General features: G+C 51.8%; 19 non-coding genes across 19 annotated transcripts; all 19 read left to right on the top strand.

Moving 5' to 3' along the window:
* The first annotated feature begins 309 nt into the window (after window positions 1-309).
* LOC120519653 lies at window positions 310-500 on the top strand. Its single transcript, XR_005631615.1, has one exon. It is a non-coding gene; the product is annotated as a U2 spliceosomal RNA (small nuclear RNA).
* Window positions 501-1,439: 939 nt separating this feature from the next.
* Window positions 1,440-1,630, top strand: LOC120519643. The gene has a single exon (XR_005631611.1). It is a non-coding gene; the product is annotated as a U2 spliceosomal RNA (small nuclear RNA).
* A 941-nt stretch (window positions 1,631-2,571) lies between these two features.
* On the top strand, window positions 2,572-2,761 carry LOC120519630. The gene has a single exon (XR_005631598.1). It is a non-coding gene; the product is annotated as a U2 spliceosomal RNA (small nuclear RNA).
* A 943-nt stretch (window positions 2,762-3,704) lies between these two features.
* LOC120519638 lies at window positions 3,705-3,896 on the top strand. The gene has a single exon (XR_005631606.1). It is a non-coding gene; the product is annotated as a U2 spliceosomal RNA (small nuclear RNA).
* A 941-nt stretch (window positions 3,897-4,837) lies between these two features.
* On the top strand, window positions 4,838-5,026 carry LOC120519637. Its single transcript, XR_005631605.1, has one exon. It is a non-coding gene; the product is annotated as a U2 spliceosomal RNA (small nuclear RNA).
* A 941-nt stretch (window positions 5,027-5,967) lies between these two features.
* Window positions 5,968-6,153, top strand: LOC120519647. The gene has a single exon (XR_005631613.1). It is a non-coding gene; the product is annotated as a U2 spliceosomal RNA (small nuclear RNA).
* A 935-nt stretch (window positions 6,154-7,088) lies between these two features.
* Window positions 7,089-7,275, top strand: LOC120519631. Its single transcript, XR_005631599.1, has one exon. It is a non-coding gene; the product is annotated as a U2 spliceosomal RNA (small nuclear RNA).
* Window positions 7,276-8,212: 937 nt separating this feature from the next.
* On the top strand, window positions 8,213-8,399 carry LOC120519632. The gene has a single exon (XR_005631600.1). It is a non-coding gene; the product is annotated as a U2 spliceosomal RNA (small nuclear RNA).
* Window positions 8,400-9,327: 928 nt separating this feature from the next.
* Window positions 9,328-9,514, top strand: LOC120519634. Its single transcript, XR_005631602.1, has one exon. It is a non-coding gene; the product is annotated as a U2 spliceosomal RNA (small nuclear RNA).
* Window positions 9,515-10,436: 922 nt separating this feature from the next.
* Window positions 10,437-10,625, top strand: LOC120519635. The gene has a single exon (XR_005631603.1). It is a non-coding gene; the product is annotated as a U2 spliceosomal RNA (small nuclear RNA).
* A 933-nt stretch (window positions 10,626-11,558) lies between these two features.
* Window positions 11,559-11,747, top strand: LOC120519650. The gene has a single exon (XR_005631614.1). It is a non-coding gene; the product is annotated as a U2 spliceosomal RNA (small nuclear RNA).
* A 933-nt stretch (window positions 11,748-12,680) lies between these two features.
* Window positions 12,681-12,868, top strand: LOC120519629. Its single transcript, XR_005631597.1, has one exon. It is a non-coding gene; the product is annotated as a U2 spliceosomal RNA (small nuclear RNA).
* A 931-nt stretch (window positions 12,869-13,799) lies between these two features.
* Window positions 13,800-13,989, top strand: LOC120519639. The gene has a single exon (XR_005631607.1). It is a non-coding gene; the product is annotated as a U2 spliceosomal RNA (small nuclear RNA).
* A 931-nt stretch (window positions 13,990-14,920) lies between these two features.
* On the top strand, window positions 14,921-15,109 carry LOC120519642. The gene has a single exon (XR_005631610.1). It is a non-coding gene; the product is annotated as a U2 spliceosomal RNA (small nuclear RNA).
* Window positions 15,110-16,032: 923 nt separating this feature from the next.
* Window positions 16,033-16,222, top strand: LOC120519640. The gene has a single exon (XR_005631608.1). It is a non-coding gene; the product is annotated as a U2 spliceosomal RNA (small nuclear RNA).
* Window positions 16,223-17,155: 933 nt separating this feature from the next.
* LOC120519633 lies at window positions 17,156-17,342 on the top strand. Its single transcript, XR_005631601.1, has one exon. It is a non-coding gene; the product is annotated as a U2 spliceosomal RNA (small nuclear RNA).
* Window positions 17,343-18,280: 938 nt separating this feature from the next.
* LOC120519645 lies at window positions 18,281-18,469 on the top strand. Its single transcript, XR_005631612.1, has one exon. It is a non-coding gene; the product is annotated as a U2 spliceosomal RNA (small nuclear RNA).
* Window positions 18,470-19,400: 931 nt separating this feature from the next.
* LOC120519654 lies at window positions 19,401-19,591 on the top strand. Its single transcript, XR_005631616.1, has one exon. It is a non-coding gene; the product is annotated as a U2 spliceosomal RNA (small nuclear RNA).
* Window positions 19,592-20,523: 932 nt separating this feature from the next.
* Window positions 20,524-20,709, top strand: LOC120519641. The gene has a single exon (XR_005631609.1). It is a non-coding gene; the product is annotated as a U2 spliceosomal RNA (small nuclear RNA).
* The last annotated feature ends 755 nt before the right edge of the window (window positions 20,710-21,464 follow it).

The following is a 21,464-nucleotide window of genomic DNA, read 5'->3' on the forward strand; positions in this document are numbered from 1 at the left end:
GAGCCAAACACCCAAAGGGACCAGCTGGCTGTCCCTCTCCTCCCCCACGCACTCCCACTCCCAGCTGTATCGGCTACCTCGTTTCAGACAACTCCGAGGGTTTTTCCGCCCGCTGTGGCAACCCTTGGGCTTTGTATCAGGCCTTGGCTCCAAGGTGGGCCGCTTTTGTCACGAGGCCGTGGAATGTCACATGGGTTCACGTCTCGGCGCTTGTCTTAGGGCAGCTGCTTCCTCCTGCCAAGTTGATGCACCATGCAGCGACAGCATGGGCAAGGCGGTGGGAGCTGGCCGGCCTGGGGAGTTTGTGGCATCGCTTCTCGGCCTTTTGGCTAAGATCAAGTGTAGTATCTGTTCTTATCAGTTTAATATCTGATACGTCCCCTATCTAGGGGACCATATATTAAATTGATTTTTGGAACAGGGAGATGGAATAGGGGCTTGCTCCGTCCACTCCACGATCGACCTGGTATTGCAGTACTTCCAGGAGCGGTGCACTTTCTCCTTTACTGGTATAAAACAAGACAAGCAGCCTTGGCTGGGGATTACCTACTATGAGGGAAGGGAAAGAAGCTCTAGCCAGAGCAGGATTGATTTAATTATTTAACTGAATAATTAATTAATTAATTAGTAATTAATTTTGTTTAATTTGACTTAATTAAGAAAAGTTCATGCGTGCCTGTAGGACGCTATTGCTTGTAGTACTTCCAGCATTCCAACAGATGTCAGGCGAGGCTCGGAATTAGAAGGCCGCTGTTGTGGGGTGAGTGAAGTAGTGTCGGACCACCAAGCCTGTACCGCTAGCAGGAAGCCTTATTAAGCTCCCAGAAACCACGAAGCAGTCCTGCAGGCTGTCTGATGTCGCTGGCGCCCTGTGTTCGAGGCCTTGTTCACACAGGCGGGCCAGGATGTGCCTTCTCCTTTTCATCTTCAATCTCCAACAGGTGTGAACGTGGTGTCTGAAGAGTTGTGAACGTGGTGTCTCGAGGGATATCTAGCTCGTCCACCGCTCTTCACTGGCGCCTCCTTCTTTGTTTTGTGGGCATCTAGGGCGATGGATGGAGGTGGAGATGGTGGTTTAAAGCCGTCCCTCTCCCTTGCCTGGTCTACCCCGCCTCCCCCAAATCCCACCACGAGCGCCAAACACCCAAAGGGACCAACTGACTGTCCCCTCCCCTCCCCACGCACTCCCACTCCCAGCTGTATACCTACGTCGCTCACGCAACTCCGAGGGGTTTTCCGCCCGTTGTGGCAGCCCTGGGCTTTGTATCAGGCCTTGGCTCCAAGGTGGGCCGCTTTGTCACGAGGCCGTGGAATGTCACATGGGTTCACGCCTCGGCGCTTGTCTTAGGGCAGCTGCTTCCTCCTGCCAAGTTGATGCTTACCATGCAGCTGACGCATGGGCAAGACTGTGTGGCTGGCTGGCCTGGGGAGTTTGTGGCATAAACGCCGCCTTTTGGCTAAGATCAAGTGTAGTATCTGTTCTTATCAGTTTAATATCTGATACGTCCCTATCTAGGGGACCATATATTAAATTGATTTTTGGAACAGGGGAGATGGAATAGGGGCTTGCTCCGCCCACTCCCTTGCATCGACCTGGTATTGCAGTACTTCCAGGAGCGGTGCACTTTCTCCCTTTACTGGTATAAAACAAGACAAGCAGCCTTGGCTGGGGTTTGCCTACTATGAGGGAAGGGAAAGAAGCTCTAGCCAGAGCAGGATTGATTTAATTATTTAACTGAATAATTAATTAATTAATTAATTAATTTGAATTTAATTTGACTTAATTAAGAAAAGTTCATGTGCGTGCCTGTAGGACGCTATTGCTTGTAGTACTTCCAGCATTCCAACAGATGTCAGGCGAGGCTCGGAATTAGAAGGCCGCTGTTGTGGGGTGAGTGAAGTAGTGTCGGACGACCAAGCCTGTACCGCTAGCAGGAAGCCTTATAAAGCTCCCAGAAACCACAGAAGCAGTCCTGCAGGCTGTCTGATGTCGCTGCAGCGCCCTGTGTTCGAGGCCTTGTTCACACAGGCGGGCCAGGATGTGCCTTCTCCTTTTCATCTTCAATCTCCAACAGGTGTGAACGTGGTGTCTGAAGAGTTGTGAACGTGGTGTCTCGAGGGATATCTAGCTGCCACCGCTCTTCACTGACGTCTCCTTCTTTGTTTTGTGGGCATCTAGGGCGGGATGGAGGTGGAGATGGTGGTTTAAAGCCGCCCTCTTCCTTGCCTGGTCTACCCGCCTCCCCAAATCCCACCACGAGCCAAACACCCAAAGGGACCAACTGACTGCCCCCCTCCCCATCCCCCACGCCCACTCCCACTCCCAGCTGTATCGGCTACCTCGTTTCGCACAACTCCGAGGGTTTTTCCGCCGCGTTGGCAACCCTTGGGCTTTGTATCAGGCCTTGGCTCCAAGGTGGGCCGCTTTTGTCCACGAGGCCGTGGAATGTCACATGGGTTCACGCCTCGGCGCTTGTCTTAGGGCAGCTGCTTCCTCCTGCCAAGTTGATGCTTACCATGCAGCTGACGCATGGGCAAGACGGTGGGGCTGGCTGGCCTGGGGAGTTTGTGGCATCTTCTCGGCCTTTTGGCTAAGATCAAGTGTAGTATCTGTTCTTATCAGTTTAATATCTGATACGTCCCCTATCTGGGGACCATATATTAAATTGATTTTTGGAACAGGGAGATGGAATAGGGGCTTGCTCCCACTCCACTCCACTCGACCTGGTATTGCAGTACTTCCAGGAGCGGTGCACTTTCTCCTTTACTGGTATAAAACAAGACAAGCAGCCTTGGCTGGGGATTGCCTACTATGAGGGAAGGGAAAGAAGCTCTAGCCAGAGCAGGATTGATTTAATTATTTAACTGAATAATTAATTAATTAATTAATTAATTTAGTTTAATTTGACTTAATTAAGAAAAGTTCATGCGTGCCTGTAGGACGCTATTGCTTGTAGTACTTCCAGCATTCCAACAGATGTCAGGCGAGGCTCGGAATTAGAAGGCCGCTGTTGTGGGGTGAGTGAAGTAGTGTGGGGACGACCAAGCCTGTACCGCTAGCAGGAAGCCTTATTAAGCTCCCAGAAACCACGAAGCAGTCCTGCAGGCTGTCTGATGTGCTGCAGCGCCCCCTGTGTTCGAGGCCTTGTTCACACAGGCGGGCCAGGATGTGCCTTCTCCTTTTCATCTTCAATCTCCAACAGGTGTGAACGTGGTGTCTGAAGAGTTGTGAACGTGGTGTCTCGAGGGATATCTAGCTGCGTCACGCTTCTTCACTGGCGCCTCCTTCTTTGTTTTGTGGGCATCTAGGGCGGGATGGAGGTGGAGATGGTGGTTTAAAGCCGCCCTCTTCCTTGCCTGGTCTACCCCGCCTCCCCAAATCCCACCACGAAACACCCACCCAAAGGGACCAACTGACTGTCCCCCTCCCCCTCCCCCACGCCCACTCCCACTCCCAGCTGTATCGGCTACCCCGCTTCCGCGCAACTCCGAGGGTTTTTCCGCCCGTTGTGGCAAACCTTGGGCTTTGTATCAGGCCTTGGCTCCAAGGTGGGCCGCTTTTGTCACGCAGGCCGTGGAATGTCACATGGGTTCACGTCTCGGCGCTTGTCTTAGGGCAGCTGCTTCCTCCTGCCAAGTTGATGCTTACCATGCAGCTGACGCATGGGCAAGACGGTGGGGCTGGCTGGCCTGGGGAGTTTGTGGCAGCTTCTCGGCCTTTTGGCTAAGATCAAGTGTAGTATCTGTTCTTATCAGTTTAATATCTGATACGTCCCCTATCTGGGGACCATATATTAAATTGATTTTTGGAACAGGGAGATGGAATAGGGGCTTGCTCCGCCCACTCCATGCATCGACCTGGTATTGCAGTACTTCCAGGAGGCGGTGCACTTTCTCCTTTACTGGTATAAAACAAGACAAGCAGCCTTGGCTGGGGATTGCCTACTATGAGGGAAGGGAAAGAAGCTCTAGCCAGAGCAGGATTGATTTAATTATTTAACTGAATAATTAATTAATTAATTAATTTAGTTTAATTTGACTTAATTAAGAAAAGTTCATGCGTGCCTGTAGGACGCTATTGCTTGTAGTACTTCCAGCATTCCAACAGATGTCAGGCGAGGCTCGGAATTAGAAGGCCGCTGTTGTGGGGTGAGTGAAGTAGTGTCGGACGACCAAGCCTGTACCGCTAGCAGGAAGCCTTATTAAGCTCCCAGAAACCACGAAGCAGTCCTGCAGCAGGCTGTCTGATGTGCTGCAGCGCCCTGTGTTCGAGGCCTTGTTCACACAGGCGGGCCAGGATGTGCCTTCTCCTTTTCATCTTCAATCTCCAACAGGTGTGAACGTGGTGTCTGAAGAGTTGTGAGCGTGGTGTCTCGAGGGATATCTAGCTTCGTCACCGCTCTTCACTGACGCCTCCTTCTTTGTTTTGTGGGCATCTAGGGCGGGGGATGGAGGTGGAGATGGTGGTTTAAAGCCGCCCTCTTCCTTGCCTGGTCTACCCCGCCTCCCCAAATCCCACGACGGCGCCAAACACCCAAAGGGACCAACTGACTGTCCCTCCCTCCCCACGCCCACGCCTCCCACTCCCAGCTGTATCGGCTACCTCGTTTCCGCACAACTCCGGGGTTTTTCGCCCGCTGTGGCAACCCTTGGGCTTTGTATCAGGCCTTGGCTCCAAGGTGGGCCGCTTTTGTCACGCAGGCCGTGGAGATGTCACATGGGTTCACGCCTCGGCGCTTGTCTTAGGGCAGCTGCTTCCTCCTGCCAAGTTGATGCTTACCATGCAGCTGACCATGGGCAAGAGCGGTGGGGCTGGCTGGCCTGGGGAGTTTGTGGCATCGCTCGGCCTTTTGGCTAAGATCAAGTGTAGTATCTGTTCTTATCAGTTTAATATCTGATACGCCCCTATCTGGGGACCATATATTAAATTGATTTTTGGAACAGGGAGATGGAATAGGGGCTTGCTCCGTCCACTCCACTTGCATCGACCTGGTATTGCAGTACTTCCAGGAGCGGTGCACTTTCTCCTTTACTGGTATAAAACAAGACAAGCAGCCTTGGCTGGGGATTGCCTACTATGAGGGAAGGGAAAGAAGCTCTAGCCAGAGCAGGATTGATTTAATTATTTAACTGAATAATTAATTAATTAATTAATTAATTTAGTTTAATTTGACTTAATTAAGAAAAGTTCATGCGTGCCTGTAGGACGCTATTGCTTGTAGTACTTCCAGCATTCCAACAGATGTCAGGCGAGGCTCGGAATTAGAAGGCCGCTGTTGTGGGGTGAGTGAAGTAGTGTCGGACGCCAAAGCCTGTACCGCTAGCAGGAAGCCTTATTAAGCTCCCAGAAACCACGAGAGCAGTCCTGCAGGCTGTCTGATGTCGCTGCAGCCTCTGTGTTTGAGGCCTTGTTCACACAGGCGGGCCAGGATGTGCCTTCTCCTTTTCATCTTCAATCTCCAACAGGTGTGAACGTGGTGTCTGAAGAGTTGTGAACGTGGTGTCTCGAGGGATATCTAGCTCGCCACCGCTCTTCACTGGCGCTCCTTCTTTGTTTTGTGGGCATCTAGGGGCGGGGATGGAGGTGGAGATGGTGGTTTAAAGCCGTCCTCTTCCTTGCCTGGTCTACCCCGCCTCCCCAAATCCCACCACGAGCGCCAAACACCCAAAGGGACCAACTGACTGTCCCCCTCCCCTCCCCCACGCCATCCCACTCCCAGCTGTATCGGCTACCTCGTTTCCGCACAACTCCGAGGGTTTTCGCCCGCTGTGGCAACCCTTGGGCTTTGTATCAGGCCTTGGCTCCAAGGTGGGCCGCTTTTGTCGCGCAGGCCGTGGAATGTCACATGGGTTCACTGCCTCGGCGCTTGTCTTAGGGCAGCTGCTTCCTCCTGCCAAGTTGATGCTTACCATGCAGCTGACGCATGGGCAAGACGTGTGGGGCTGGCTGGCCTGGGGAGTTTGTGGCATGCTTCTCGCCTTTTGGCTAAGATCAAGTGTAGTATCTGTCTCTTATCAGTTTAATATCTGATACGTCCCCTATCTGGGGACCATATATTAAATTGATTTTTGGAACAGGGAGATGGAATAGGGGCTTGCTCCGTCCACTCCACTCGACACTGGTATTGCAGTACTTCCAGGAGTGCACTTTCTCCTTTACTGGTATAAAACAAGACAAGCAGCCTTGGCTGGGGATTGCCTACTATGAGGGAAGGGAAAGAAGCTCTAGCCAGAGCAGGATTGATTTAATTATTTAACTGAATAATTAATTAATTAATTAATTAATTTAGTTTAATTTGACTTAATTAAGAAAAGGTTCATGCGTGCCTGTAGGACGCTATTGCTTGTAGTACTTCCAGCATTCCAACAGATGTCAGGCGAGGCTCGGAAATAGAAGGCGCTGTTGGGGGGTGAGTGAAGTAGTGTCGGACACCAAAGCCTGTACCGCTAGCAGGAAGCCTTATTAAGCTCCCAGAAACCACGAAGCAGTCCTGCAGGCTGTCTGATGTCGCTGCAGCCCCTGTGTTCGAGGCCTTGTTCACACAGGCGGGCCAGGATGTGCCTTCTCCTTTTCATCTTCAATCTCCAACAGGTGTGAACGTGGTGTCTGAAGAGTTGTGAGCGTGGTGTCTCGAGGGATATCTAGCTCGTCACCGCTCTTCACTGGCGTCTCCTTCTTTGTTTTGTGGGCATCTAGGGGCGGGGATGGAGGTGGAGATGGTGGTTTAAAGCCGTCCTCTTCCTTGCCTGGTCTACCCCGCCTCCCCCAAATCCCACCACGAGCGCCAAACACCCAAAGGGACCAACTGACTGTCCCCTCCCCCTCCCCACCACTCCCACTCCCAGCTGTATCGGCTACCTCGTTTCCGCACAACTCCGAGGGGTTTTTCCGCTGTGGCAACCCTTGGGCTTTGTATCAGGCCTTGGCTCCAAGGTGGGCCGCTTTGTCACGAGGCCGTGGAATGTCACATGGGTTCACGCTCGGCGCTTGTCTTAGGGCAGCTGCTTCCTCCTGCCAAGTTGATGCTTACCATGCAGCTGACGCATGGGCAAGACGGTGGGGCTGGCTGGCCTGGGGAGTTTGTGGCATCGCTTCGGCCTTTTGGCTAAGATCAAGTGTAGTATCTGTTCTTATCAGTTTAATATCTGATACGTCCCCTATCTGGGGACCATATATTAAATTGATTTTTGGAACAGGGAGATGGAATAGGGGCTTGCTCCGTCCACTCCACGCATCGACCTGGTATTGCAGTACTTCCAGGAGGTGCACTTTCTCCTTTACTGGTATAAAACAAGACAAGCAGCCTTGGCTGGGGATTGCCTACTATGAGGGAAGGGAAAGAAGCTCTAGCCAGAGCAGGATTGATTTAATTATTTAACTGAATAATTAATTAATTAATTAATTAATTTAGTTTAATTTGACTTAATTAAGAAAAGTTCATGCGTGCCTGTAGGACGCTATTGCTTGTAGTACTTCCAGCATTCCAACAGATGTCAGGCGAGGCTCGGAATTAGAAGGCCGCTGTTGTGGGGTGAGTGAAGTAGTGTCGGACGACCAAGCCTGTACCGCTAGCAGGAAGCCTTATTAAGCTCCCAGAAACCACAAGCAGTCCTGCAGGCTGTCTGATGTCGCTGCAGCGCCCTGTGTTCGAGGCCTTGTTCACACAGGCGGGCCAGGATGTGCCTTCTCCTTTTCATCTTCAATCTCCAACAGGTGTGAGCGTGGTGTCTGAAGAGTTGTGAGCGTGGTGTCTCGAGGGATATCTAGCTCGTCACCGCTCTTCACTGGCGTCTCCTTCTTTGTTTTGTGGGCATCTAGGGGCGGGATGGAGGTGGAGATGGTGGTTTAAAGCCGTCCTCTTCCTTGCCTGGTCTACCCGCCTCCCCCAAATCCCACCACGAGCGCCAAACACCCAAAGGGACCAACTGACTGTCCCCTCCCCTCCCCCCCCACTCCCACTCCCAGCTGTATGTGCTACCTCGTTTCCGCACAACTCCGAGGGTTTTTCCGCCGTTGTGGCAACCCTTGGGCTTTGTATCAGGCCTTGGCTCCAAGGTGGGCCGCTTTGTCACGCAGGCCGTGGAATGTCACATGGGTTCACGTCTAGGCGCTTGTCTTAGGGCAGCTGCTTCCTCCTGCCAAGTTGATGCTTACCATGCAGCTGGCGCATGGGCAAGGCGGTGGGGCTGGCTGGCCTGGGGAGTTTGTGGCATCGCTCGGCCTTTTGGCTAAGATCAAGTGTAGTATCTGTTCTTATCAGTTTAATATCTGATCGTCCCCTATCTGGGGACCATATATTAAATTGATTTTTGGAACAGGGAGATGGAATAGGGGCTTGCTCCGTCCACTCCACGCATCGACCTGGTATTGCAGTACTTCCAGGAGCGGTGCACTTTCTCCTTTACTGGTATAAAACAAGACAAGCAGCCTTGGCTGGGGATTGCCTACTATGAGGGAAGGGAAAGAAGCTCTAGCCAGAGCAGGATTGATTTAATTATTTAACTGAATAATTAATTAATTAATTAATTTAGTTTAATTTGACTTAATTAAGAAAAGTTCATGCGTGCCTGTAGGGCGCTATTGCTTGTAGTACTTCCAGCATTCCAACAGATGTCAGGCGAGGCTCGGAATTAGAAGGCCGCTGTTGTGGGGTGAGTGAAGTAGTGTCGGACGACCAAGCCTGTACCGCTAGCAGGAAGCCTTATTAAGCTCCCAGAAACCACGAAGCAGTCCTGCAGGCTGTCTGATGTCGCTGCAGCGCCCCCTGTGTTCGAGGCCTTGTTCACACAGGCGGGCCAGGATGTGCCTTCTCCTTTTCATCTTCAATCTCCAACAGGTGTGAGCGTGGTGTCTGAAGAGTTGTGAGCGTGGTGTCTCGAGGGATATCTAGCTCGTCACGCTCTTCACTGGCGTCTCCTTCTTTGTTTTGTGGGCATCTAGGGGGGGATGGAGGTGGAGATGGTGGTTTAAAGCCGTCCTCTTCCTTGCCTGGTCTACCCGCCTCCCCCAAATCCCACCACAGCCAAACACCCAAAGGGACCAACTGACTTCCCCTCCTCCCCACGCCCACTCCCACTCCCAGCTGTATCGGCTACCTCGTTTCCGCACAACTCCGAGGGTTTTCCGCCGTTGTGGCAACCCTTGGGCTTTGTATCAGGCCTTGGCTCCAAGGTGGGCCGCTTTTGTCACGAGGCCGTGGAATGTCACATGGGTTCCGCGTCTGGGCTTGTCTTAGGGCAGCTGCTTCCTCCTGCCAAGTTGATGCTTACCATGCAGCTGGCGCATGGGCAAGACGGTGGGGCTGGCTGGCCTGGGGAGTTTGTGGCATCGCTTCGGCCTTTTGGCTAAGATCAAGTGTAGTATCTGTTCTTATCAGTTTAATATCTGATACGTCCCTATCTGGGGACCATATATTAAATTGATTTTTGGAACAGGGAGATGGAATAGGGCTTGCTCCGTCCACTCCACGCATCGACCTGGTATTGCAGTACTTCCAGGAGCGGTGCACTTTCTCCTTTACTGGTATAAAACAAGACAAGCAGCCTTGGCTGGGGATTGCCTACTATGAGGGAAGGGAAAGAAGCTCTGCCAGAGCAGGATTGATTTAATTATTTAACTGAATAATTAATTAATTAATTAATTTAGTTTAATTTGACTTAATTAAGAAAAGTTCATGCGTGCCTGTAGGACGCTATTGCTTGTAGTACTTCCAGCATTCCAACAGATGTCAGGCGAGGCTCGGAATTAGAAGGCCGCTGTTGTGGGGTGAGTGAAGTAGTGTCGGACGACCAAGCCTGTACCGCTAGCAGGAAGCCTTATTAAGCTCCCAGAAACCACGAAGCAGTCCTGCAGGCTGTCTGATGTCTGCAGCGCCCTGTGTTCGAGGCCTTGTTCACACAGGCGGGCCAGGATGTGCCTTCTCCTTTTCATCTTCAATCTCCAACAGGTGTGAGCGTGGTGTCTGAAGAGTTGTGAGCGTGGTGTCTCGAGGGATATCTAGCTCGTCACCGCTCTTCACTGACGTCTCCTTCTTTGTTTTGTGGGCATCTAGGGCGGGATGGAGGTGGAGATGGTGGTTTAAAGCCGTCCTCTTCCTTGCCTGGTCTACCCCGCCTCCCCAAATCCCACCACGGCCAAACACCCAAAGGGACCAACTGACTGTCCCCTCCCTCCCCACGCCCACTCCCACTCCCAGCTATATCGGCTACCTCGTTTCCGCACAACTCCGAGGGTTTTTCCGCCGTTGTGGCAACCCTTGGGCTTTGTATCAGGCCTTGGCTCCAAGGTGGGCGCTTTTGTCACGAGGCCGTGGAATGTCACATGGGTTCACGCCTCGCGCTTGTCTTAGGGCAGCTGCTTCCTCCTGCCAAGTTGATGCTTACCATGCAGCTGGACGCATGGGCAAGACGGTGGGGCTGGCTGGCCTGGGGAGTTTGTGGCATCGCGGCCTTTTGGCTAAGATCAAGTGTAGTATCTGTTCTTATCAGTTTAATATCTGATACGTCCCCTATCTGGGGACCATATATTAAATTGATTTTTGGAACAGGGAGATGGAATAGGGGCTTGCTCCGTCCACTCCACATCGACCTGGTATTGCAGTACTTCCAGGAGCGGTGCACTTTCTCCTTTACTGGTATAAAACAAGACAAGCAGCCTTGGCTGGGGATTGCCTACTATGAGGGAAGGGAAAGAAGCTCTAGCCAGAGCAGGATTGATTTAATTATTTAACTGAATAATTAATTAATTAATTAATTAATTTAGTTTAATTTGACTTAATTAAGAAAAGTTCATGCGTGCCTGTAGGACGCTATTGCTTGTAGTACTTCCAGCATTCCAACAGATGTCAGGCGAGGCTCGGAATTAGAAGGCGCTGTTGTGGGGTGAGTGAAGTAGTGTCGGACGACCAAGCCTGTACCGCTAGCAGGAAGCCTTATTAAGCTCCCAGAAACCACGAAGCAGTCCTGCAGGCTGTCTGATGTCGCTGCAGCGCCCTGTGTTCGAGGCCTTGTTCACACAGGCGGGCCAGGATGTGCCTTCTCCTTTTCATCTTCAATCTCCAACAGGTGTGAGCGTGGTGTCTGAAGAGTTGTGAACGTGGTGTCTCGAGGGATATCTAGCTCGCCACCGCTCTTCACTGACGTCTCCTTCTTTGTTTTGTGGGCATCTAGGGCGGGATGGAGGTGGAGATGGTGGTTTAAAGCCGTCCTCTTCCTTGCCTGGTCTACCCCGCCTCCCCAAATCCCACCACGAGCCAAACACCCAAAGGGACCAACTGACTGTCCCTCCCTCCCCACGCCCACTCCCACTCCCAGCTGTATCGGCTACCTCGTTTCCGCACAACTCCGAGGGTTTTTCCGCCGTTGTGGCAACCCTTGGGCTTTGTATCAGGCCTTGGCTCCAAGGTGGGCGCTTTTGTCACGAGGCCGTGGAATGTCACATGGGTTCACGCCTCGGCGCTTGTCTTAGGGCAGCTGCTTCCTCCTGCCAAGTTGATGCTTACCATGCAGCTGGCGCATGGGCAAGACGGTGGGGCTGGCTGGCCTGGGGAGTTTGTGGCATCGCTTCGGCCTTTTGGCTAAGATCAAGTGTAGTATCTGTTCTTATCAGTTTAATATCTGATACGTCCCCTATCTGGGGACCATATATTAAATTGATTTTTGGAACAGGGAGATGGAATAGGGGCTTGCTCCGTCCACTCCACGCATCGACCTGGTATTGCAGTACTTCCAGGAGCGGTGCACTTTCTCCTTTACTGGTATAAAACAAGACAAGCAGCCTTGGCTGGGGATTGCCTACTATGAGGGAAGGGAAAGAAGCTCTAGCCAGAGCAGGATTGATTTAATTATTTAACTGAATAATTAATTAATTAATTAATTAATTTAGTTTAATTTGACTTAATTAAGAAAAGTTCATGCGTGCCTGTAGGACGCTATTGCTTGTAGTACTTCCAGCATTCCAACAGATGTCAGGCGAGGCTCGGAATTAGAAGGCGCTGTTGTGGGGTGAGTGAAGTAGTGTCGGACGACCAAGCCTGTACCGCTAGCAGGAAGCCTTATTAAGCTCCCAGAAACCACGAAGCAGTCCTGCAGGCTGTCTGATGTCGCTGCAGCGCCCTGTGTTCGAGGCCTTGTTCACACAGGCGGGCCAGGATGTGCCTTCTCCTTTTCATCTTCAATCTCCAACAGGTGTGAACGTGGTGTCTGAAGAGTTGTGAACGTGGTGTCTCGAGGGATATCTAGCTCGTCACCGCTCTTCACTGACGTCTCCTTCTTTGTTTTGTGGGCATCTAGGGCGGGATGGAGGTGGAGATGGTGGTTTAAAGCCGTCCTCTTCCTTGCCTGGTCTACCCGCCTCCCCAAATCCCACCACGAGCCAAACACCCAAAGGGACCAACTGACTGTCCCCCCCCCCCCCCGCCCACTCCCACTCCCAGCTGTATCGGCTACCTCGTTTCCGCACAACTCCGAGGGTTTTTCCGCCGTTGTGGCAACCCTTGGGCTTTGTATCAGGCCTTGGCTCCAAGGTGGGCCGCTTTTGTCACGAGGCCGTGGAATGTCACATGGGTTCACGTCTCGGCGCTTGTCTTAGGGCAGCTGCTTCCTCCTGCCAAGTTGATGCTTACCATGCAGCTGACGCATGGGCAAGACGGTGGGGCTGGCTGGCCTGGGGAGTTTGTGGCATCGCTTCGGCCTTTTGGCTAAGATCAAGTGTAGTATCTGTTCTTATCAGTTTAATATCTGATACGTCCCTATCTGGGGACCATATATTAAATTGATTTTTGGAACAGGGAGATGGAATAGGGGCTTGCTCCGTCCACTCCACGCATCGACCTGGTATTGCAGTACTTCCAGGAGCGTTGCACTTTCTCCTTTACTGGTATAAAACAAGACAAGCAGCCTTGGCTGGGGATTGCCTACTATGAGGGAAGGGAAAGAAGCTCTAGCCAGAGCAGGATTGATTTAATTATTTAACTGAATAATTAATTAATTAATTAATTTAGTTTAATTTGACTTAATTAAGAAAAGTTCATGCGTGCCTGTAGGACGCTATTGCTTGTAGTACTTCCAGCATTCCAACAGATGTCAGGCGAGGCTCGGAATTAGAAGGCCGCTGTTGTGGGGTGAGTGAAGTAGTGTCGGACGACCAAGCCTGTACCGCTAGCAGGAAGCCTTATTAAGCTCCCAGAAACCACGAAGCAGTCCTGCAGGCTGTCTGATGTCGCTGCAGCGCCCCCTGTGTTCGAGGCCTTGTTCACACAGGCGGGCCAGGATGTGCCTTCTCCTTTTCATCTTCAATCTCCAACAGGTGTGAACGTGGTGTCTGAAGAGTTGTGAAGCGTGGTGTCTCGAGGGATATCTAGCTCGTCACCGCTCTTCACTGACGTCTCCTTCTTTGTTTTGTGGGCATCTAGGGCGGGATGGAGGTGGAGATGGTGGTTTAAAGCCGTCCTCTTCCTTGCCTGGTCTACCCCGCCTCCCCAAATCCCACCACGAGCCAAACACCCAAAGGGACCAACTGACTGTCCCCTCCCTCCCCACGCCCACTCCCACTCCCAGCTGTATCGGCTACCTCGTTTCCGCACAACTCCGAGGGTTTTTCCGCCGTTGTGGCAACCCTTGGGCTTTGTATCAGGCCTTGGCTCCAAGGTGGGCCGCTTTTGTCACGAGGCCGTGGAATGTCACATGGGTTCACGCCTCGGCGCTTGTCTTAGGGCAGCTGCTTCCTCCTGCCAAGTTGATGCTTACCATGCAGCTGGACGCATGGGCAAGACGGTGGGGCTGGCTGGCCTGGGGAGTTTGTGGCATCGCCGGCCTTTTGGCTAAGATCAAGTGTAGTATCTGTTCTTATCAGTTTAATATCTGATACGTCCCCTATCTGGGGACCATATATTAAATTGATTTTTGGAACAGGGAGATGGAATAGGGGCTTGCTCCGTCCACTCCACGATCGACCTGGTATTGCAGTACTTCCAGGAGCGTGCACTTTCTCCTTTACTGGTATAAAACAAGACAAGCAGCCTTGGCTGGGGATTGCCTACTATGAGGGAAGGGAAAGAAGCTCTAGCCAGAGCAGGATTGATTTAATTATTTAACTGAATAATTAATTAATTAATTAATTAATTTAGTTTAATTTGACTTAATTAAGAAAAGTTCATGCGTGCCTGTAGGACGCTATTGCTTGTAGTACTTCCAGCATTCCAACAGATGTCAGGCGAGGCTCGGAATTAGAAGGCCGCTGTTGTGGGGTGAGTGAAGTAGTGTCGGACGACCAAGCCTGTACCGCTAGCAGGAAGCCTTATTAAGCTCCCAGAAACCACGAAGCAGTCCTGCAGGCTGTCTGATGTCGCTGCAGCGCCCCCTGTGTTCGAGGCCTTGTTCACACAGGCGGGCCAGGATGTGCCTTCTCCTTTTCATCTTCAATCTCCAACAGGTGTGAACGTGGTGTCTGAAGAGTTGTGAACGTGGTGTCTCGAGGGATATCTAGCTCGCCACCGCTCTTCACTGACGTCTCCTTCTTTGTTTTGTGGGCATCTAGGGGCGGGGATGGAGGTGGAGATGGTGGTTTAAAGCCGTCCTCTTCCTTGCCTGGTCTACCCGCCTCCCCAAATCCCACCACGAGCCAAACACCCAAAGGGACCAACTGACTGTCCCCCCTCCCCACGCCCACTCCCACTCCCAGCTGTATCGGCTACCTCGTTTCCGCACAACTCCGAGGGTTTTTCCGCTGTGGCAACCCTTGGGCTTTGTATCAGGCCTTGGCTCCAAGGTGGGCCGCTTTTGTCACGCAGGCCGTGGAATGTCACATGGGTTCACGCCTCGGCGCTTGTCTTAGGGCAGCTGCTTCCTCCTGCCAAGTTGATGCTTACCATGCAGCTGACGCATGGGCAAGACGGTGGGGCTGGCTGGCCTGGGGAGGTTTGTGGCATCGCCGGCCTTTTGGCTAAGATCAAGTGTAGTATCTGTTCTTATCAGTTTAATATCTGATACGTCCCCTATCTGGGGACCATATATTAAATTGATTTTTGGAACAGGGAGATGGAATAGGGGCTTGCTCCGTCCACTCCGCATCGACCTGGTATTGCAGTACTTCCAGGAGCGTGCACTTTCTCCTTTACTGGTATAAAACAAGACAAGCAGCCTTGGCTGGGGATTGCCTACTATGAGGGAAGGGAAAGAAGCTCTAGCCAGAGCAGGATTGATTTAATTATTTAACTGAATAATTAATTAATTAATTAATTAATTTAGTTTAATTTGACTTAATTAAGAAAAGTTCATGCGTGCCTGTAGGACGCTATTGCTTGTAGTACTTCCAGCATTCCAACAGATGTCAGGCGAGGCTCGGAATTAGAAGGCGCTGTTGTGGGGTGAGTGAAGTAGTGTCGGACGACCAAGCCTGTACCGCTAGCAGGAAGCCTTATTAAGCTCCCAGAAACCACGAAGCAGTCCTGCAGGCTGTCTGATGTGCTGCAGCGCCCTGTGTTCGAGGCCTTGTTCACACAGGCGGGCCAGGATGTGCCTTCTCCTTTTCATCTTCAATCTCCAACAGGTGTGAACGTGGTGTCTGAAGAGTTGTGAACGTGGTGTCTCGAGGGATATCTAGCTCGTCACCGCTCTTCACTGACGTCTCCTTCTTTGTTTTGTGGGCATCTAGGGCGGGATGGAGGTGGAGATGGTGGTTTAAAGCCGTCCTCTTCCTTGCCTGGTCTACCCCGCCTCCCCAAATCCCACCACGAGCCAAACACCCAAAGGGACCAACTGACTGTCCCTCCCCCCGCCCACTCCCACTCCCAGCTGTATCGGCTACCTCGCTTCCGCACAACTCCGAGGGTTTTTCCGCCGTTGTGCAACCCTTGGGCTTTGTATCAGGCCTTGGCTCCAAGGTGGGCCGCTTTTGTCACGAGGCCGTGGAATGTCACATGGGTTCACGTCTCGGCGCTTGTCTTAGGGCAGCTGCTTCCTCCTGCCAAGTTGATGCTTACCATGCAGCTGACGCATGGGCAAGACGGTGGGGCTGGCTGGCCTGGGGAGGTTGTGGCATCGCCGGCCTTTTGGCTAAGATCAAGTGTAGTATCTGTTCTTATCAGTTTAATATCTGATACGTCCCCTATCTGGGGACCATATATTAAATTGATTTTTGGAACAGGGAGATGGAATAGGGGCTTGCTCCGTCCACTCCACGATCGACCTGGTATTGCAGTACTTCCAGGAGCGTGCACTTTCTCCTTTACTGGTATAAAACAAGACAAGCAGCCTTGGCTGGGGATTGCCTACTATGAGGGAAGGGAAAGAAGCTCTAGCCAGAGCAGGATTGATTTAATTATTTAACTGAATAATTAATTAATTAATTAATTAATTTAGTTTAATTTGACTTAATTAAGAAAAGTTCATGCGTGCCTGTAGGACGCTATTGCTTGTAGTACTTCCAGCATTCCAACAGATGTCAGGCGAGGCTCGGAATTAGAAGGCGCTGTTGTGGGGTGAGTGAAGTAGTGTCGGACGACAAAGCCTGTACCGCTAGCAGGAAGCCTTATTAAGCTCCCAGAAACCACGAAGCAGTCCTGCAGGCTGTCTGATGTCGCTGCAGCGCCCTGTGTTCGAGGCCTTGTTCACACAGGCGGGCCAGGATGTGCCTTCTCCTTTTCATCTTCAATCTCCAACAGGTGTGAACGTGGTGTCTGAAGAGTTGTGAACGTGGTGTCTCGAGGGATATCTAGCTCGTCACCGCTCTTCACTGACGTCTCCTTCTTTGTTTTGTGGGCATCTAGGGGGGATGGAGGTGGAGATGGTGGTTTAAAGCCGTCCTCTTCCTTGCCTGGTCTACCCCGCCTCCCCAAATCCCACCACGAGCCAAACACCCAAAGGGACCAACTGACTGTCCCTCCCTCCCCACGCCCACTCCCACTCCCAGCTGTATCGGCTACCTCGTTTCCGCACAACTCCGAGGGTTTTTCCGCCGTTGTGGCAACCCTTGGGCTTTGTATCAGGCCTTGGCTCCAAGGTGGGCGCTTTTGTCACGAGGCCGTGGAATGTCACATGGGTTCACGCCTCGGCGCTTGTCTTAGGGCAGCTGCTTCCTCCTGCCAAGTTGATGCTTACCATGCAGCTGGACGCATGGGCAAGACGGTGGGGCTGGCTGGCCTGGGGAGTTTGTGGCATCGCTCGGCCTTTTGGCTAAGATCAAGTGTAGTATCTGTTCTTATCAGTTTAATATCTGATACGCCCCTATCTGGGGACCATATATTAAATTGATTTTTGGAACAGGGAGATGGAATAGGGGCTTGCTCCGTCCACTCCACGCATCGACCTGGTATTGCAGTACTTCCAGGAGCGGTGCACTTTCTCCTTTACTGGTATAAAACAAGACAAGCAGCCTTGGCTGGGGATTGCCTACTATGAGGGAAGGGAAAGAAGCTCTAGCCAGAGCAGGATTGATTTAATTATTTAACTGAATAATTAATTAATTAATTAATTAATTTAGTTTAATTTGACTTAATTAAGAAAAGTTCATGCGTGCCTGTAGGACGCTATTGCTTGTAGTACTTCCAGCATTCCAACAGATGTCAGGCGAGGCTCGGAATTAGAAGGCGCTGTTGTGGGGTGAGTGAAGTAGTGTCGGACGACCAAGCCTGTACCGCTAGCAGGAAGCCTTATTAAGCTCCCAGAAACCACGAAGCAGTCCTGCAGGCTGTCTGATGTCGCTGCAGCGCCCCCTGTGTTCGAGGCCTTGTTCACACAGGCGGGCCAGGATGTGCCTTCTCCTTTTCATCTTCAATCTCCAACAGGTGTGAACGTGGTGTCTGAAGAGTTGTGAACGTGGTGTCTCGAGGGATATCTAGCTCGTCACCGCTCTTCACTGACGTCTCCTTCTTTGTTTTGTGGGCATCTAGGGGGGATGGAGGTGGAGATGGTGGTTTAAAGCCGTCCTCTTCCTTGCCTGGTCTACCCCGCCTCCCCCAAATCCCACCACGAGCGCCAAACACCCAAAGGGACCAACTGACTGTCCCCCTCCCCCTCCCCCACGCCCACTCCCACTCCCAGCTGTATCGGCTACCTCGTTTCCGCACAACTCCGAGGGTTTTTCCGCCGTTGTGGCAACCCTTGGGCTTTGTATCAGGCCTTGGCTCCAAGGTGGGCCGCTTTTGTCACGAGGCCGTGGAATGTCACATGGGTTCACGCCTCGGCGCTTGTCTTAGGGCAGCTGCTTCCTCCTGCCAAGTTGATGCTTACCATGCAGCTGACGCATGGGCAAGACGGTGGGGCTGGCTGGCCTGGGGAGTTTGTGGCATCGCCGGCCTTTTGGCTAAGATCAAGTGTAGTATCTGTTCTTATCAGTTTAATATCTGATACGCCCCTATCTGGGGACCATATATTAAATTGATTTTTGGAACAGGGAGATGGAATAGGGGCTTGCTCCGTCCACTCCACGATCGACCTGGTATTGCAGTACTTCCAGGAGCGTGCACTTTCTCCTTTACTGGTATAAAACAAGACAAGCAGCCTTGGCTGGGGATTGCCTACTATGAGGGAAGGGAAAGAAGCTCTAGCCAGAGCAGGATTGATTTAATTATTTAACTGAATAATTAATTAATTAATTAATTAATTTAGTTTAATTTGACTTAATTAAGAAAAGTTCATGCGTGCCTGTAGGACGCTATTGCTTGTAGTACTTCCAGCATTCCAACAGATGTCAGGCGAGGCTCGGAATTAGAAGGCGCTGTGGTGGGGTGAGTGAAGTAGTGTCGGACGACCAAGCCTGTACCGCTAGCAGGAAGCCTTATTAAGCTCCCAGAAACCACGAAGCAGTCCTGCAGGCTGTCTGATGTCGCAGCGCCCTGTGTTCGAGGCCTTGTTCACACAGGCGGGCCAGGATGTGCCTTCTCCTTTTCATCTTCAATCTCCAACAGGTGTGAACGTGGTGTCTGAAGAGTTGTGAACGTGGTGTCTCGAGGGATATCTAGCTCGTCACCGCTCTTCACTGACGTCTCCTTCTTTGTTTTGTGGGCATCTAGGGGGGATGGAGGTGGAGATGGTGGTTTAAAGCCGTCCTCTTCCTTGCCTGGTCTACCCCGCCTCCCCAAATCCCACCACGAGCGCCAAACACCCAAAGGGACCAACTGACTGTCCCCCCCCCTCCCCCACGCCCACTCCCACTCCCAGCTGTATCGGCTACCTCGTTTCGCACAACTCCGAGGGGTTTTTCCGCCCGTTGTGGCAACCCTTGGGCTTTGTATCAGGCCTTGGCTCCAAGGTGGGCGCTTTTGTCACGAGGCCGTGGAATGTCACATGGGTTCACGCCTCGGCGCTTGTCTTAGGGCAGCTGCTTCCTCCTGCCAAGTTGATGCTTACCATGCAGCTGGACGCATGGGCAAGACGGTGGGGCTGGCTGGCCTGGGGAGTTTGTGGCATCGCCGCCTTTTGGCTAAGATCAAGTGTAGTATCTGTTCTTATCAGTTTAATATCTGATACGTCCCCTATCTGGGGACCATATATTAAATTGATTTTTGGAACAGGGAGATGGAATAGGGGCTTGCTCCGTCCACTCCACGCATCGACCTGGTATTGCAGTACTTCCAGGAGCGGTGCACTTTCTCCTTTACTGGTATAAAACAAGACAAGCAGCCTTGGCTGGGGATTGCCTACTATGAGGGAAGGGAAAGAAGCTCTAGCCAGAGCAGGATTGATTTAATTATTTAACTGAATAATTAATTAATTAATTAATTTAGTTTAATTTGACTTAATTAAGAAAAGTTCATGCGTGCCTGTAGGACGCTATTGCTTGTAGTACTTCCAGCATTCCAACAGATGTCAGGCGAGGCTCGGAATTAGAAGGCGCTGTTGTGGGGTGAGTGAAGTAGTGTCGGACGACCAAGCCTGTACCGCTAGCAGGAAGCCTTATTAAGCTCCCAGAAACCACGAAGCAGTCCTGCAGGCTGTCTGATGTCGCTGCAGCGCCCCCTGTGTTCGAGGCCTTGTTCACACAGGCGGGCCAGGATGTGCCTTCTCCTTTTCATCTTCAATCTCCAACAGGTGTGAACGTGGTGTCTGAAGAGTTGTGAACGTGGTGTCTCGAGGGATATCTAGCTCGTCACCGCTCTTCACTGACGTCTCCTTCTTTGTTTTGTGGGCATCTAGGGGCGGGGATGGAGGTGGAGATGGTGGTTTAAAGCCGTCCTCTTCCTTGCCTGGTCTACCCCGCCTCCCCAAATCCCACCACGAGCCAAACACCCAAAGGGACCAACTGACTGTCCCCTCCCCCACGCCCCCTCCCACTCCCAGCTGTATCGGCTACCTCGTTTCCGCACAACTCCGAGGGTTTTTCCGCCGTTGTGGCAACCCTTGGGCTTTGTATCAGGCCTTGGCTCCAAGGTGGGCCGCTTTTGTCACGAGGCCGTGGAATGTCACATGGGTTCACGTCTCGGCGCTTGTCTTAGGGCAGCTGCTTCCTCCTGCCAAGTTGATGCTTACCATGCAGCTGACGCATGGGCAAGACGGTGGGGCTGGCTGGCCTGGGGAGTTTGTGGCATCGCTCGGCCTTTTGGCTAAGATCAAGTGTAGTATCTGTTCTTATCAGTTTAATATCTGATACGCCCCTATCTGGGGACCATATATTAAATTGATTTTTGGAACAGGGAGATGGAATAGGGGCTTGCTCCGTCCACTCCACGATCGACCTGGTATTGCAGTACTTCCAGGAGCGGTGCACTTTCTCCTTTACTGGTATAAAACAAGACAAGCAGCCTTGGCTGGGGATTGCCTACTATGAGGGAAGGGAAAGAAGCTCTAGCCAGAGCAGGATTGATTTAATTATTTAACTGAATAATTAATTAATTAATTAATTTAGTTTAATTTGACTTAATTAAGAAAAGTTCATGCGTGCCTGTAGGACGCTATTGCTTGTAGTACTTCCAGCATTCCAACAGATGTCAGGCGAGGCTCGGAATTAGAAGGCGCTGTTGTGGGGTGAGTGAAGTAGTGTCGGACGACCAAGCCTGTACCGCTAGCAGGAAGCCTTATTAAGCTCCCAGAAACCACGAAGCAGTCCTGCAGGCTGTCTGATGTCGCTGCAGCGCCCTGTGTTCGAGGCCTTGTTCACACAGGCGGGCCAGGATGTGCCTTCTCCTTTTCATCTTCAATCTCCAACAGGTGTGAACGTGGTGTCTGAAGAGTTGTGAACGTGGTGTCTCGAGGGATATCTAGCTCGTCACCGCTCTTCACTGACGTCTCCTTCTTTGTTTTGTGGGCATCTAGGGCGGGATGGAGGTGGAGATGGTGGTTTAAAGCCGTCCTCTTCCTTGCCTGGTCTACCCCGCCTCCCCAAATCCCACCACGAGCCAAACACCCAAAGGGACCAACTGACTGTCCCTCCCTCCCCACGCCCACTCCCACTCCCAGCTGTATCGGCTACCTCGTTTCCGCACAACTCCGAGGGTTTTTCCGCCGTTGTGGCAACCCTTGGGCTTTGT

The sequence above is a fragment of the Polypterus senegalus genome, unplaced genomic scaffold, assembly GCF_016835505.1.
Source record: "Polypterus senegalus isolate Bchr_013 unplaced genomic scaffold, ASM1683550v1 scaffold_6000, whole genome shotgun sequence".
Lineage (NCBI taxonomy): Eukaryota > Metazoa > Chordata > Cladistia > Polypteriformes > Polypteridae > Polypterus > Polypterus senegalus.